The sequence below is a fragment of the Plodia interpunctella genome, chromosome 5 (genome assembly GCF_027563975.2).
Source record: "Plodia interpunctella isolate USDA-ARS_2022_Savannah chromosome 5, ilPloInte3.2, whole genome shotgun sequence".
Lineage (NCBI taxonomy): Eukaryota > Metazoa > Arthropoda > Insecta > Lepidoptera > Pyralidae > Plodia > Plodia interpunctella.
The window spans coordinates 5,242,369-5,260,455 of NC_071298.1; the positions used below are offsets into that span (position 1 = coordinate 5,242,369).

At 34.3% G+C, this 18,087-nt stretch overlaps 1 protein-coding gene across 1 annotated transcript in view; it reads left to right on the forward strand.

Annotated features, from left to right (window-relative positions):
* Positions 1 to 10,136: 10,136 nt before the first annotated feature.
* The window catches only part of jbug (jitterbug), a 67,017-nt gene continuing 59,066 nt past the window's right edge, over positions 10,137 to 18,087 (forward strand). The window contains exon 1 of the mRNA XM_053744688.1: positions 10,137 to 10,300. The gene's annotated coding sequence lies outside the window, so the exon portion shown is untranslated. The remainder of the gene's footprint in view (positions 10,301 to 18,087) is intronic.

The following is an 18,087-nucleotide window of genomic DNA, read 5'->3' on the forward strand; positions in this document are numbered from 1 at the left end:
ATACCTATTATCATTGGTATTACAAAAAACAACCGGCCAAGTACATGTCCGGCTACGCACAGTGCAGGGCAGGTGCAGTAAATTACTACAACAACCGAACAAATGTGGGATAGGACCACGGAACCCTAAAAACGCACAATCCGCGACGGAATTGGTGGAGTGTGGCCATTATTTAAATCAAACATTTGTACCAATATAAAACACGAAAGCAGTACATACAAAATATATAATTTGTATCTCCCCACTTTCACTTGAGCAAGTGTTTTAAAAGGATCTCTCTCTCTCTCTCTCTCATCTGAGCGCATTTGCAGTTCTTTCTTCAGTCATAAAGCGTCGGAGCCCATATCTGTTTTTCTACTTTTTCTTTTCCATTTTCCATCGACATCCTTCACTATGAGGCTATTGACAATTATTGGCGCTTGACAATTGAGGATTGAGCATATTATAACACTACCGCCACTCCTTGCCTCTCGCTGAATTTAGCGGCAGCGTGAACTTTGGCTCCTTTATCACTCATACATACTCATGGTAAGTATTCTTACGGTACGAATATGATTTTTGAAATATAAAACAATAGTTTAAATATATAAAATCTATGTTAATGTCATGACATGTTAATTCTCGGATTATGTACGTGTTTAGTTTTTTTGAGCGAGTTTAAAACAAGTATCAAGTATTTATACCTTTTCTTATAACTTGTATCTTATTATTCAGACGAAACTCATCACGAGGGAAATTCGCACATGATTTTGCGAAGTTATAATATATTTTGGAAAAGTTCTATCTCACCGGCTAAATGTCTCGCGCCTCAACGAGCAAATGTAGGCTCCCATAATGAATTTTCTAATGGATTTAAATTTTCTTACTTAGTATTCTGTTGAGTCGGGGGAAATTATTTTATGAAATCTTTAGGCACTATTTTTGTGAGTACATGTAATTTATATGTTTTTATGTGAGTAGTTAGTTTAACTATTTAAGATATTTATCTAGTTTTATGTTAGAAAAAGAGAAGCAGATTTAAGATAAAAGTTTATAGTTCCATATACCTTGTTAACATCATCGGCAATGCGTCTTTGACAGATATTCGGGCGGCCAGCGTCAACGTTTCCGGCTTTCTATTCTCCTTCCTTTTCTGGATAAAAGGCGGTTAATGACGGTTAAACCGGTATTTCGGTTTTTGTGTGAAAATTCTGGTCGTTATGCTGTTTATTATGGGAGCGGGCGGCCGGACTCTGCAAATATCCGATTTGTTTGCGCGAGAGCCGATAACGCCGTCTTTTCCCATTTACCCTATCCTACTGCCTCCTCTTTGAGGTAAATAGAAAGTTATGATTTTTCAGCATATAACTAATATTCAATCTTACAATTAGATTGATTTCAAGTTGTATAACTTTAATTTAAAACGGGTGGATGCTGATCACAAAATCCGGTTAAAGTAACGAGATATTTTTAATATACTTTTTCTTATGCATATAAAAAATAATTGAATATTAAACTATCATAGTAGGTACTAGAAGAAGCTATATAAAATTCAATAAATGAAGAAAAAGTGTAAATTTTCTAATTCCTTTAATTAATTTATTAAATTTTTTCCTTACAACATACATGAACAATAGATGGACATGATGGATGATCCCATTTACAGTAACGTATAAATTATATTTCGCTGATGTTTACAGGGAAAATTTTCTCCCGCAACCATGGATATTGGAGAAAAAAATCACAAATATCCTCAATGGGATACAAAGGGAACAGTCGGATAACACTGCGGCGTTCTATCCCGCCCTGTTTGCAGCCAATTACTCGTATTTTCCCTGATCCGACTCGAGACAATTTGGCTTTTTTTGGACTTAAATACAAATGGTTTGCGATTTGGCGATGCTATATATGTACTTATAAGATTGCGTGTGATTCCGCCCTAGAATGGGGCCACTGTAATTCCTCACGTGCATATCGTATGAGGCGACTAAGGGATGCCAAAGAGGGTTGAATTGACAAAGTCATGCAGGCGGCCGGTTATAAAACGACAGCCGAATCTTTTGATATATTTGTTTGTTTATTTTTTACGCTAAACCCAGTCTTCGCGGCCTCACACCCCTAATGTAACCGGGAACTTGTAAGAATGAGAGAGAGAAGTACATACAAAATGATACTTCATTACTCGTATTGTAAATTTACTAAGTATATTGTGACTATTTGTAAATGTTGTTAAAATAGCCGGTTTATTTGACAAGTAGAACAGAAAAATTCAAACTTAAAATATATATATATATATATTGTTGGGATTCTAACACAGGTAAGACAATCTGGAGATAAACTTTATGAGACTATGTCTTCATTTCATTATCTACACCTTCCGCTCGAAGTAGCAGGAACTAACAACCGTTTATCTTAGTTATTGATATTAGATTTCACCAATGATAGGACCGAATTTGATTGTTTTTTTTATTAATGTCTACCTTTTACATGTACTACCCGCCAACATAAACTATGATAATACATAAGTAGTCAGACCTACTGGGAGATTTCTAAACAAAGGGACGATAATTCTTCCCATTGGGTACAACAACTTCTATCGCATTTCACTTGCAACTGCTTTGTGATTCGATACTATGATATCGAGTATCTTTGGAGGCAATAGTTTTATTTAGACCACTGCAACTTTACTCTAGAGTTAGTCACTATTTGAAATTATTTGCTGTAATATTTTTTTACAGATTTATTCCAGCCATTATTTATTACTTTCCATGAATATACTTATTAGTCAGGTACGTAACATAATGTAACGCACATTACATTGTGATAGACCTTGTAGTGCTTTTATATAAAAAATACATGGAATTAGTAGGTACTACGGAATATCGATTAATTCCATGAAAAAATATGCCTCCCTCATGTTGAATTATACAATATTTAAACTGTAATTAATTAAATGCCATAATATTGAAATAATAGCTTCTTTATATTTCAGTAGATACAAGAAATAATTACAATTCCCCATACCTAATAATAAATAACAAGTTAAATTCAAAGCAATTTTGGTTTTATGTAGAATCACCTCAGATTAGGATTCTGATGAAAAGCCAAAATTGGGCAGTACAAAGCAGTCAGGATTGCGGCGTCCGCCTGAGTAACACATTGGGGACTGTATTAGGTCGAGTGGTGCGCTGGATTCTGGGATTATCAGGCCTCTCTCCACGTATCCAGTAATCCAATTAGTCCTTAGATAGACGAAAATGTCGTTTGAAAGGTACGACAACGTCGACAACTCAAAATGGTATTAGTAATGTCTACCAAATCTATCTCAGTACTCTTTAGTATACCGTGCTTCAGCGGAATTATTGTTTTCAGATGATTCTCCTGTTATTTATAAAGAAAATAAATGTTTTGATGCCTTATAGATTACGTGTTATTACCGAAAACTAATGTAAATTTAGCTGTCCATTGTATGTTTGTTTGCACAAGTCAGCCCAATAACGGGGGATAACGTTCGTATTTACGAGGTCGTCCCTGGCACCGTGGAATTAACATTTTTATGGTCCGGCGGCAAATGACACGGCCCGCAGGTCATTAGACATCGCCCGGGACTTTAACACTCCATTGGAATATCTGGCCTCTTTGCCAAAACATCTGAGCCGTAAGGCCGAACACAAAAAAAATTAAAAACGCTTTCCCTGAAAGGATATATTTTTTATATTGGTACTATACTTGTTTCAATAGTCGTTGCAAGTCGTAGTGGAAGTAGTAGTCGCGGTGGAAGGATTGGCTATTCTTTTCAATACCGAGAATCATTGCCCGGTGTGCACCGGATGTTTCAGACCGGGGGTCGAACTCCTTTGAGGCTCCTTCCATGTAAGGGCACAAGTAATGGCCCTGGCAGAATTCTATTCTGAAAAAAAAATAAACTAAGTAGTTAGTGCTGCAAGTGGCAAATAGTACGGTCGACTCGACGAAGAAGAATACTTATTTGAATCATCTATCTGACCTTAAGGTCCGTATAATCACGTAACTAAGACAAAGGATGAGAAAGTTTTGGATCCCGAATCGAAAGAAAATGTATACATATACTTCAGAATACCTACCTATTTATTTTAATTAATGGGAACGAATTAATTACCAGCTATTGCTTGCGGTTCCGCCCGCAGCAAAATATTGTATTCAAGTTAATCTTCAGTTCTCCAACAATGTCCACAACAAAAATCACAGCAATCCAATGCTCCGTTTTGACGTGAAATACATACTTTCACATATATAATATTAAACTCTCTTACTCTCATCTTAGCATTTTCCCAGTTCCTTCCTCAACCTTCCTCATACACTGAGTGTCGGAGCCCAAGGCTCCGCTTTCCAACTGAATATTGATTATAGATGGACTTCGTATTTTCAACAGCAGGTACCTATTTGAAGTAAGATTTTCTTAAATCACCACTTTCCAGTAAGGTAAATAAATCCGAGTATTTTTCCAAGGGGTTGTCTCTCAATAGATAGAGTTTATTGACCATTTTCTCAGGCGGGGCACGTAACTTGGACGGACAAGATGTCACCAGAATGTCTAAGGAGTCACAGAAAAGACGAAGGACGTGAGTCAGGAAACACAACGATTCGTTCCATTCTATTTGCACCAACAAACTTGTAGGTTTTTCGAATAGGCTACTTTAAATAGAACGTGAAAACGTGAACTAAAGTGCAAATAAGACCACTCGATATCATCGATGTGGTTGACGACAAAGGGACGCAAAGCCTGGGCAGCTGATAGGCAACAGCATTCCTAGAATTATCGGCGTCAGCGGCCAGTTGTAAATTCATAGATGAATCTGCAAAAAAATTTACTGTATGATTATTATTTTTAATCTCATCTCGGGATTCGCGGTGGCATAATTCCGAATGTAATCGGAAGTTATGCGTCGTATGCAGTATCGTCACAGTTTCGTTTCACCATGTGCGTGGTAGATATTTATTTTTCTAAATAAAATGCATATTGGTTTTTTAATTAAAATTCAATCATTAAAAAATCAATCATTAAATCACTTCAATTGATCGGTATTATTAATTATTTGATTTACACTTTTTTGCTATGTATTGTATTGTATATGAAGAATGATTTTTGACACCAAAATACGTGACGTCATAACATAGCACATCACTCTCATAGAAGCTCTATGTATTTCTTGCTTTTGATATTAAATAGTAATATAGTACCTATTTAATTTGACTAATTTGAAAAGTACCTAGTCAATTACCTATGTACACAATCTATTCAATACTAGTAAACGTCCAGTCGAAGAGAAGTTATATAAATATAGGTACATAATTAATGAACTTATACTATAAATCTAAAAATGGTAAAGTGAAACAAATATAAAAATGGAAACTTTTGCACTTCGAAATAATGTTCGCGCTCGAATTTGAATTAAGAATGGCAATAATTTTCCTTTGACAGTAGCCGCTTCACATTTTCATATTTACATTACGAAAATATATTACATATTCTCGGATCCTAAGCAACGTACCGCGATGAAACTTAAAAAATGTTTTGGCGTCATTAGTCCCTTATAGAGCCCCAATAATTACTTTTCTTTAAATCTCCTATGTACAGACATGCTCACTTACAGTTTTATTACATGTATAGATAATCACTATTTAATTAAAATCATATATACAAACATTAAAACTAAAAAAGGAAAAAAATACGGCATTTAGTTTTAATTTTCAATTTCGTAAAATTAATATTTCTCTTTAAAAATACGAGTACCTATGGTCACTATCTTCATTTTTATATGACACCTGTGGCTCGTCGCGGCTTCGCTCAGATAAAACGGTTTCCGTGTCAAATTTGATCAAAATCGATACAGTAATTTTTAAGCTTATTCATTACGAACAATAAAACAAAATCTTTTTTTTTTCTTTTTATAATATTATAGTATGAATTAAAAATATTTTGAAAAAATTTTAATTTATTGGTAACTTTTATAATCAATCTTTTCATCCGGCACTAGCCGTGTTCCAAATTCGAAACATATTAAAACCATAAACTTAGAAGAAAAAAAATATTCATGTAATAAGAAATGTATAACGAAAGTGTCTACGAGCTCGTTAAGATCCCGGATAATCAAATCATGTCGAAATACTCGTGTCAATTTACAGCAAAAACATCTCCAATGTAATTAAAACATTAGTTTTTACTGGAACGTAAATCAAGCTTATTTGAAATTTATAAAGGGCCGCGACGCCCGGGCTTCGTGATCTTATAAATTATGAAAAACAAGGAGAAAGCAATAAATTGCAATTCAGTTACCCGAGACGGTCTCTGTAACGAGTAACACTCTACACGACCCCATAGTCTATTCAGTCTCATTTTGCCTCTGAGTGCCATGGGGATATTATTATTTAAAAGGTATGTTATTAGTACTGGTTGCGTAGTTTTTGGATTAACGTTGTTGGTTTTTAGTTACCCAAAAATCCAATATAAATATTGGTATCCAACACTATATGACGCCATTTCTTGTCTTGTCAACGCCATTCGTCAATTCTGAGGTTCCATAAATCCTTGAGAACCATTGAGAGAGAATTGTGTTTCCAATATAACAACTGGAAAAATGAGGTTAGTAGTAATTGTGTACTCAATGTATTTTCTGCCTGAGTTCAGATTTAGACTAAATCTTAAGTTAGGATATTTGTTAACAAAAAGCAATTTCTTTTTTTCAAATAAAAAAAAATACGAAATGCATTTCTGATTATGACTGTTTTTACCGTTGCATCAAAGTTTATTTCAATCACAGACTTTCTAGAGGAGATATTTCAATTTACTTTCGCATGCACAACCTGTACTGTGTATCCTGTACTCATAACGTATTCATTTGTCAAAGAGATGGAAAATATAAGAAACCGATTTCCTGTCGAAAACCAATTCCATTTTTCAGTTATTGAAAAATTTTCTTGAAATGTTTCACCTGCGCCCACTAAACACGAAAATCCAATTTGAGTTTGCGACTCCCAAGTTAGATTGTGAAATGTGTCTGTATTCAGGATAAAATAATATAGCTCTCACTTACTTATTACTAGCTTTTGCCCGCGGCTTCGCCCTCGTTTATACCTTGTGTCCGCTCTTAACTTATTGTTGTCAATATCTAAAGTTCGAAGCAATGATGAAACCTATACCAAATTTTAAGTTATTGCAAATGTGTTATTGCATAAAATCCATCTAGTAATTTTTGCGTGATGCGCGAACCTTACCTTACTAAACTTACATTAAGAAAAAAATGTTTTAACTTTTATAATCCCATAAAGAGCTCATTAATTATTTTTCTCTAATATCTCTTATGTCCAGACATAGCCCTACAGTATTATTATATGTATAGATTATATTATACATGCACCATTAGTTAGTATGTTTATGATACTTATGATATACTTTTTATACATTTTCGTTACGCCAATTGCTAACAAAGAATGAATTGTTTATAAATTATTTATCGTAAAGCAATAGGCTTGAAATATACAAAAGAATATTTTGAAATAAAAGTGAAATACAGCAGACCGATAGTAAACAAAAAGTTGCCAACAATCCAACGATTTAAGCCCTCGTCGCAAAACTAACAAAAACAGTTTATTCAACAAGAAGGATTTTAAAAGATTCCTTTTAGCCGCGACAGACTGTGCTGGGAAATATCAAAAGGCAATTTAAGCGGACTAAACTCTTTAAGCGGCAAAATATCTCCATTGGATTAAATAGCAGCTCGAGAAGAAATGTGAAACTGAAAAATCTATCAACGGCGAACTAGACTTGAGTTCCAAACCTTAATTAAAATGTCTTGACGATGAAACCCGTTACAAAAGTTGATAAGCCAAGCTGTTATTTGTAAATGGCGGCTCCATTTGGTATCGGTTGGTATAGAAGTATCCAAATATTAACATTTTAAACCACAACTGCATTTCTACGATCTTATATTAGTTTTCTATATTTTTGAGTGCTAATACTTGTGTCAGATTTAAAGGCATCTGATATGAATTTTATAACTACTTATCGACATCTAGTGACAACTTTTCGCATATAAACTAGGCGAATTTAAACAGTTAACCCGTGTTTATTGGTAAGATTTTCTATAGACACCTTGCTGATAATGTTCTAAAAGGGGAGACTTGAAAAATTACTAGCATTTTTCCTTAACTTGGACAGCGGGGATTTTATGGAACGTGGAGTTGGCAGCACCTGTGGCCTGTGGGCCAAGTGTCGCCGTCCTCTGCTCAACCATTCAAATTTATTCACGAGTTAGGCCGCCGGCACCTGCTGTTGCCGATCTGCGCCTTCGACGTCTCCATCACGACCAACTACATTACACAGAATTATTAACTTCTACATAACTCCAATATTTAACTTTGTGAACTATGTATATATAGGTACCTATAGTTGTGAGCGAAATTAATTAAACAAATTTATACATAGCTATGACAAAATCGGATAAGACCTTGCCTCCCTGCGGCCAACGATAAGAAAAAAATGAGATCTCATAAATTATCGTCATCATCATCGTCCTGATGACCAATGACGAAGCGGCTTTTCTAATTTACTCACCTGAGTTTACTGGACACCCTATTTTTCCCACACTGTTTCGGTGACTCCTCCTTAAGGCTCTCAAGAGAACGCTCCTTCACTAAATTTATAGCGCAAACAAAAAAAAATACCATAAATAGGAGATAGAATACAAAATCGTGGCTGATTTAAGGCAAGAATTTTAGTGGCCATCATTTTCTTTTTAGTAAATTATGACTACTGTGTTCAATACAAAAGTATTTATACTTAATAATAAAATTAATTGTCTGATGTATCATGTTACGTAGTACCACTTATTTAGTTATAAAATTGATAAATGATGGTAGCGCTAGTGTGCTAGTTGGTCCAGTTTTGATTGATACAGCAGGTACAGCGGTAGCTACGCCCTGTGAGGCGAGAACTGTGTGTATTCAAAATCGACAAATTCTCTTCAGTATAAAGGGCCTCGCTCGACCGAACCCGTATCAAATTAAACCTTCGCGACCCTTGAATCCAATTTAACTCCTCCACAGATAGCTGCGCGGAGGGCTGTTTATTAATAATTTATGCCCACATAAATTACTAAAACATTTTCCTTTCCTAAGCACATAACAAACATTAAATAAGTACATTTTGTGTATATATGACTCGCCTAACTAGCAAATAAAGCCTGGAAAGGGTCCGAACATGTACGATAGAGTTCTATATCATTATATATGCATAATATCACAAACTTTCGTATTTATATAACCTGTGCAAGTGTCTCAAAACGGTATACTGGCAGTATTGTGGCAATATTGTTTTTTTGCATTTAGGTACTTTTTGGATGATGGTGATAAAAGGACATAACACCATATAATATACGTACATACATATTTTATGTCATAAACGACTACATTTCTATTTTTTAATTAAACTTTTACAATAAATATGAGTACAAATAGTGTAATTTCAGATGGCTCATATACGTATTTACTCTGCTTGAAAATATGAAAGCGTCCATCCATCATGTTCGTTAAATACGAAATTAATTAACTGGAACTTCAGTTATGAGGAGCGCATCATACATTCCAATTTGTGATTTCCGTCTTTTTTGAACTAATTATAACAAATAATTTATATTGCTAAAGTAGCTGTTCCATGCGACTTTATCCAAACGAAACCTACAAATTTAATCTAATTATTTTCTATAACTCGCATTACCACATTAGAAATACAAATGTTCTATAAAAAATGAAGCATCTGAATATTCAGATTTTTAAATAGGTATACGATCTGAGAGGTGCTATCAAAAACCTGTGCAAATAGTAGGAATTTAAATTCGAGCTTGCCCATCGAAACATTACTAACTGTGCCTCTTGCAGTTCCCACACTTGATGACTTGACGTAATTCATGACTATTACGGAATTCCATTGAAAAGCCTTAATCACGTAAGTGCAAGACACCATATGGCCGTCGTGGCCATCAAACCATGTCCAAAGACTTAAATGGGCACGTTGTTGTCACAGTCGGAATGCCTCAGAGTGCCGAGAGGGCAGCCTTGCCGAGAGGGGCCTGGGGGGGCAGGAGGGGCCCTCCCGCGCAACCTGTGCCTCCGTCAATTCACTCCTCCAGTCAGTGGACTGCGCGTGCGCAACGCCCGTACGCGCCGCTTCTAACATACTCGAAATTTGTGTACAAAACAAAGTAACTAAATCGGAACCAGTGACGAAACTTATGTGTCTGTGATGATGAATACAGTGATGTGTTCTTAGATGTTTATTATCAAGGTAAACATGCAGTTAACTGCATCGTACTTGCATTGCAGCAAGGACATTTTATATTACTGATTATATACCTATATCTTAAATTCTTAAGTTTTACCTTATTGCTAAGTAACATTTTATTTTATTTGATTTTGCATGATTTATCGTGGGATGTGCGAACTTGGAACAGGTGCTTGGGTTTAGTGAATGAGTCGACGCGAGAGTGAGCGACCGGTCTTGCATAACTTTAAGAATGTCAAGTTACTGTGTCATTGGGAATTTGGAGTTCATTTCCCAAGTACAGAATGTGACAAAGATTACGAAGTATGTGGTGTCTATGACATCATCGACAGTTGTTCATACTCCACCCACAACACACGTGCCTCTAGGTTATAGTGTGAAATAACAAATTGAACTTATTGCAGTCGTCTCTAGCCTAAGTAGTGCCCGCAATCAGTACCCTGGCAACCTCATTTTTAATGAGGATAATAAAAAAATGTGGTCAAAATGGTATAAAAACCTCGTAAAGGATTCTAGACATCTAGTATCCGCACCCATGTAAAGCATCCCCTTAACTTCGTATAGTAGATTATAATGAAGATAATTAGCATATTATATAAATGACAAAATATAAATACGTCGTAACAACTGGTGTTGTGCGTATCGTACCATGCGTATTATAGATAAAAGGAAACAAAGCTCAGATATAAATGAATTATCAAAATGCAGATGTATTAAAATTAGGTAGGTATTCTTTTTAAAATTCATTGCCTTGACACAGAGTCAATATTCGTTGAATGACTTGAATTCTGTAATATCAAGACACTGAGTTAGTCTGCAATGCACGTTAAGTGCAGTGAAGTAAAACTGTTTGGGGTCAATACAATGTTATAAAAAATTCCCATGCTCTCGCACTGCACTTTGAATATCCATCGTCTGGTTTGGTTCAATGCACATGCACAGATAACTAATCTAACAAATACGTCTGCAGTATTTTTAATACTTAATAATTTATTATTAAGTACAATAATATTGATAGACGTATTTGAAAGAAGGTAAAAGGAATTAAATAATAAAATGTTTTTATTTATTAAATGACTTCATATCATAATGTTTATTCAAGGCACACCATAATTAGGACCATGTTACCTCAAAAACATAGTCTAATTTATGAACAAAAAATAATTTCTAATACGTAATGACAATATTCAAACAAAATATAGTCCTTCCTAACACAACTCGATATACATGGCGTTGCTTGGTTCGTACTTATTCATAGATTTTACGTATATACGTACCGTACCTACTTCTGCCATTGCATAAGTATTAAAAAAATGGGTTGTTCCTTTTATGTGCTATTAAAAACTTTAATAAATCATTCTATAATAAGCATGCCAAACAACAATTTTCGCGATATTTTGAATAAAGTACCTACCAAAAGAACTTGATAAGAATTATTCATTTACATGAATTACAGTAAAAATAATGTAGGTACCTACATTATTTTTACTGCCTATGTTATTCTCGTTTTAAGTACAGTCTTATCCGTTTGTATATTCATTGTAAAAGAACAATTGAACAGCTTTACTAAACATAGAGCCTCCCACAACGATCCTACATGTAATAAGGCTCTTCCGGCATTGACGGCAAACCGCAGTCCTTTATCGTCTTTGAATGAAATTAACATGTTTGCCATAAGCAATACTGACCGACACAGTTATTCAAGGTTAGTGGATAATGTAAACAGTATCTAATCCTATACAAAAGCTGAGCCATCTAAATAAATATAGTTTGGAGGCATAATAAATTCTTATATTCATAACTCGTTTGCTAGTTACATCGCGGCCCTTCCGGCTTCAGTTGGTTAAAACCATAATAAACTTCCACCTCGGAAATCACACTATACATATATATTGTTGAAAACTATACAAAAATCTGTCAGGTATATTTTGTGTTTATAAAGCTCATGCAGGCAGTCAAACGCGACAGATGGCTTCTTTTTATATTAAGCCATCAATGGCTAAGAATCGTAGATATTCTTATTATCCGCCTATCCCCATGGAAAACAGGCGTGTTCTTATATATAGTTTGGTTTATGTAATCTTGAGTGAAAATCAAATATATTTTTCAAGTAACTTTTGTGATTGCAATCATATAATTATGATATTCTTATAAAATGTCATATTGTAACCACTTAGACAAACTGCTCGCGTCCGCATTAGATTACTAAGCATCCTTTCCCTTGGTAAATATTATCCTTTACGTAAATGATTCATATAAACAAGCATTAGCCTTGTTTACATCAATCATTTGTTATATATTGGATTACAACGCAACATTTTCGTGAGCTATTCAGTATGGATAAATAACTAATTCTTATTTGTTTATATGTTTGTATTTAATAATTAACGACTTACACCGTTTAAATAATCAGGATTTTCATTTGAAACTCAAGTAAAATAAACAAATTAAAAAATATATATTCTACTAAGAATCTATGAGTTGTATCTAATTCTATGGGTTGATATTGAAATTGAATTCTAAATAAAGTGACCTTTTAAAATAATAGTTACGTAACACGAACAAAACAGGTGCAAAATTGAAGTCAGTCAAATTCCAGTCGCTTCAGTCTATAAATGCAACGCAAACAGTCAAAATTAGACCATTATAATATTCGCATCCGAGCTATCCCTGTGATACATTTACGAAACAACTTCTAATAGAAGGTGGCTCACAAAAGGAAGCCTGGGGGTGCTAAAATTGTATAATTTTATTTTTAACAAGCGACTGCCTAACGACGTGCTTCGTGCTCCGCTGCGTCCAATAACGTACGAGCCACCCGTCGCAAAATAAAAAATGTACAGTCTTATAACTCATTCTTAAATATTCTAAATTGTATCATAATAAACAATTGTATGTATGCAGAATATTTTTCAAACGGCGAGATGGTGTGCAGTTGCACTATTGCGTCGTTGACATTCTAAGTGTCTTTTATTTGGTCCAATTAGGATTGGTCGCAGCAGTCAACTTTGAAGCCTGCGCAGAAAAACACAAATTACGCCATTTTATCTAAAAACATCAGCTGCGCGCAGTTAGAAGTCAACTTCAAAGTGGACTGATGGCACTCACCCAATACAATTTCCAATGCAATCTTAATTCCAGTATATACTAAATTTGTGAACATGATTAGATTACTCTCAGTTGCTCTCTGGATGTCGTAAAATAACCTCTTCGGAATGACTTATATCTGACTGAAGTTTTAATTAATGTACTTCTCATCGATGTAGATCTATCTTCGAATGAAGAGACATTCTATTGCCAAAGTGTGCCGGTGATCGATTTTAAAACCACAATGGTTAAGTTGTGAAAAAACTAGTTGCCACACAAGTTAGTACACAAAAGGCCCTATGAGGCGTCAATTCCGCATCATTCTCATTACATGCGTTCACGTAGAAATATCTATCGATAAATGTGTCAAGTCATAGCAGTGGAATATTGTTTTTTTATATTTCTATAAGCTTATTGATTTAGCTTTAGCTCCCCTATTAGCTATGGCGAATGCGAACCAGTTTGACCTCTGTGTTGAGTATGAAATTAGAAATTCGTGTGATGTGAATATTTTACAATGTATCGTCCGTCATTGTTCGATAAATTATACATTATGAATTAACTGTTATTCTTTTGTTATCGTTACAGTAGTTGCAGTGTCAGATAAATAAATTATATTTTGAGTCGGCTACAAATAAGTAGATGTATCTTAATTATTAATCTTGAGATACGTATTTCAGGGCACACCTTCTTGGATTTGTTACAGTGTTCATCTTTTCGAGTGTATTAGCTAACACATTTTATTCAAGTTGCCTAAAGGCATCTGACATGACTTTTCCGTAAACGTGGCAAGTTATCGCATACTCACTAGTGTACTTAAATTGTCAACCAGTGTGCAAGTTTCCTGGCGATGTTTTCCTTCATCGGAAGCAAGTTGTAATCAATGAAAACTATTTACTATATATATACACGAGTCTAATTGGTCCGAGAATCCGAACTTTGGACCTTTCGATCGCGTATGGTCTTAACCACTAGACCAACCACCACGTCTTCATATTTTCGCTTCGCATTTAGTTACAGAGAAACTAGTGGAAGATTTATTATTTTAGAATATCAATTTTATTGTCGTGTCATAACAGACTTGACCTGACGTGACAGATTCAATTATCACCTGATATAAGAAAGTCTACGTTTTTCTCATGCCGCCACCATAACATCATGATGTGAAATAAATTTATACCTCATTGCGTGGGAACCAAACTCGGAACATAGTGACGGAAAACTTTTGTACTGAGGAACACGAAGTAATGTATCTTTTTTAATTCACTTATATAAGCAACTAATAACAACGCATAATAATAATATTTTTTTATATTTTTGCCGTATGGTTTCCGGCCTAAAATAGGACCACAACATTTCCTTCTATGGAAGTCGTACGAGGATTACAGGCGCTTGTCCGTTTGTCGAAAATTCAGAGCCAATTTTTTTTAATTTCATGTATTTTTAGGCGGACCATGGGCTTCGAGACAAGATGGCCATAAATGAAACCAAGAACACGCGAGGATGAAAGAAAGGAAGTCTGTATTTATTGCTAGGTACATTTGCCGGAGACTTCATCGGCGTTCACTTTAATGTGGACGCACATAATTATTTTTGGTCAAAATCTCGGCTTCTAAATAAGGTATCGCGATAAAATCTGGATTTTAAGTTAGACCATTTACTATACAATTTCCTTCTAGTAGATTTTGCGTGATGCGCCAACAATATACTTAATTCAAACTTACAATTTAAAAAAAAGACAATTGTTTGGATGGTCAGCATGAGAAATATTAGTATTATAATTCGTAAATAGGTAGGTAACTAATCTAGTTCGCTAAAAGCTTTCATACTGGACTGAAAAACACGTTCCACCCCAACAAAAGATATAGAAAACATCTCTGCGTTCTTACAAAATTAAACGAATTTTCGGAGAGCGACAAACTTTTAATTTTTGCAGACCTTTGAGGATTAATCATGTTTTACTTTGACTGGTAATATGTTTCAGAAACTCTCGTCCAAAAAGGTCAAAGGTGTGCCGGATGTGCCTACGCTGGATCATATATCCAGTTTAATTAACTTTCTATCCAAATATTCGTACAAAACACGTTCGGAAGTCACAGCCCTAATTGGATTCCCTGAAACTGCAATCAGTTTTTATATGATTTAAAAATTTTCCTTTAAATTAACAGAAAATCAGAATGAATAAATAGCCAAAGCTGAAAAGAAATTCCAGAAGAAAATTACTTAATTGAGTTGTCGTCGTTACATCACTAAGGATACATTTCATTAACTTTTAATTGATTGTAAATCTATTCATTTATATTGGTTCTTATTTATTATTTATCAAAAAAATACTAAAATTAAATAACTAGCTAATAACATAGGGATTTGTATCTCTATCTCTCATCTGAGCGTTTTCCCGGTTGCTTCTACGGCAGTTGCGCGTCGGAGCCCAGGGCCCGATTTCCTACTTTTTTCTACGTCTCCACTTCGCATTGTCGTCATCGCACGTAAATCTATCTCCGATTACTAGATTCTTCAACTTTTCCCCTAAATACCTATAACGATCAAAAACTGAGTAACATTTTCTTCTCAACTTCCGCAGAATAAGGTACAGTTATTTATAAAGTTGGATATATAGTGGAGATTTTAAACCTTATTATTATAGTAATATTATAGAAAATTGCTTAGAAAATCACCAGTGTAACTTGGTCTGTAGATCGAGTAACGTTCCGGTTCCATAAACGAATTCAAATAATCGTAGTGGGTGGTACATCTACATTGAAGCCTACACTTTAGACTTGATAAAAATAAAAGTACGTATAATTCATGCGTTCGGATGTCATTAAAGCATTTCTTTAATGACATCCGAACGGTAATATAAAGACGAACAACAGTATTATAAAGACGAAAGTTTGTGAATATGTTTGTTACTTCTTCACGTTCAGAAGCCTGGCTCAGTTTTTATGAAATTTGGCATTGAGATAGCTGATACCAAGGTATCATCTTAACACATTTTTAGAAATGAACATTCGCTATTCCCGTAGGAATTGGTCAAAAAATGTGACAGCAATGATAGTCAATGCATATATATATATATATATATATATATATTTGACTGTGCAACTCACCCTTAGTATTCTAAATAATAATATTGTTATCCCATATTAAAAAAAACATAATAAGTGCTTTGTTAATATCTCACATTTCACATAATGTGGGCGTGAGTCTATCGTCGTCTTCACGTCTAATTAGCGATGTATCTGTCCATATCCAAGACATCAAGTGTAGCAGTGTAGGCAGAAACTGATGTAATGTATACCTAATTAATCTAAAAAAACAGTTTAAATCTGGCTAGGTATAACACAATTTACTTTGGAGTCTCTTGCTCAGTGTCACATTGTTTTTACGGTGTATCTTTCGCGTGAATGTGGTTGCAAGATTTTTTTAACTAGCTTTTAAAAATATTTTAGTGGAATAAGTAGCCCTTAATTTATGCCATATTTTATCATAATATTCTGGCTGATTGACTATACGAACGACGCAAAAATTTCAAAACTTTTACATTTCTAACATACATAATTACATACATACTTAATGAGTAATTTAAGGAGCTATAATTAAATTCATAAATGACTTTTTTAAACATAAATTTAGATTATGACTGAGTTAAGCCAATGATAGTTTTTTTAATAAAATGTTTCGTTCTGTAACTTGACTCTAAACTCTGCCCGACATCTTAAAAGTTTAAAGGAGAGCCAGTTTCGTCCAAGGACAGCTACTTCACCGGTGCAGTTTAATATGTACAATCCACTGCACATCAATACAAAAGTAAAATCGTCCCTATTACCGCAGCGTCCCTATGACGTATACGACTGTACACAGCTAGACCCTAAAGTCGAAGCCTACCTTTGTAAAGGAGGAGTTTCTCAATTAGCCACGATCTTTTATTTTTTTTTTATATATTCATTTTCAAACTGAAATTAGTTAAGATCAACGTGGAAACGTGGAAAGCTACTTAAAATATCAACACAAAAATAAATACTAATTGACATTATATGAGTTTTTTTGCCGCTATTGTTGTTTAATAAACTACAAATAACTTGATTCTAAAATCGGAAATTCATAATTTCCACTTGATTACATACAAATACCACTTTAATTGCCTTAGTCACGCGTGCGTGTGATGTACCTACAGTAAATAGGTACCTACCTACAACAAATATATGCAAAAATAATTTAAATAAATTCCTCACATCTTGTTTATTTATTTATTACTTGCTGTAATATAGTTAAAAACAAATCGAGAATATCGTTACCAAAGCTTTGTGTTAGTTGCACCGTCAAATTTGACGTTGATTTTATCCGACGCGCAACTGTCTACACAGGTTCATTTCTGATGAAAATAAACCGTTTAAGATGTTTTAACAGAGTTACAACATTATATCTGTTACATTGTTTAAAATCAACTCAAATCAATATTTTATGTGATATTTTATAGTTTCCTATCGCGCAATAATCATAATAATGTCATCGACGTAGTGACGAGATTTTTAAAATAGACATGACGGCCTCTACGTCAGCTGAGCGCACAGTGGCTCACGCGACCCACGATAAACTCTTATAAGGCTTTACTATGTTTTTAATCAATATCTGATGCTACAACTTCCAAATTTATCAAAAAAATCGAAAATTATATATAATCAATGTATTGCAGATTTGCA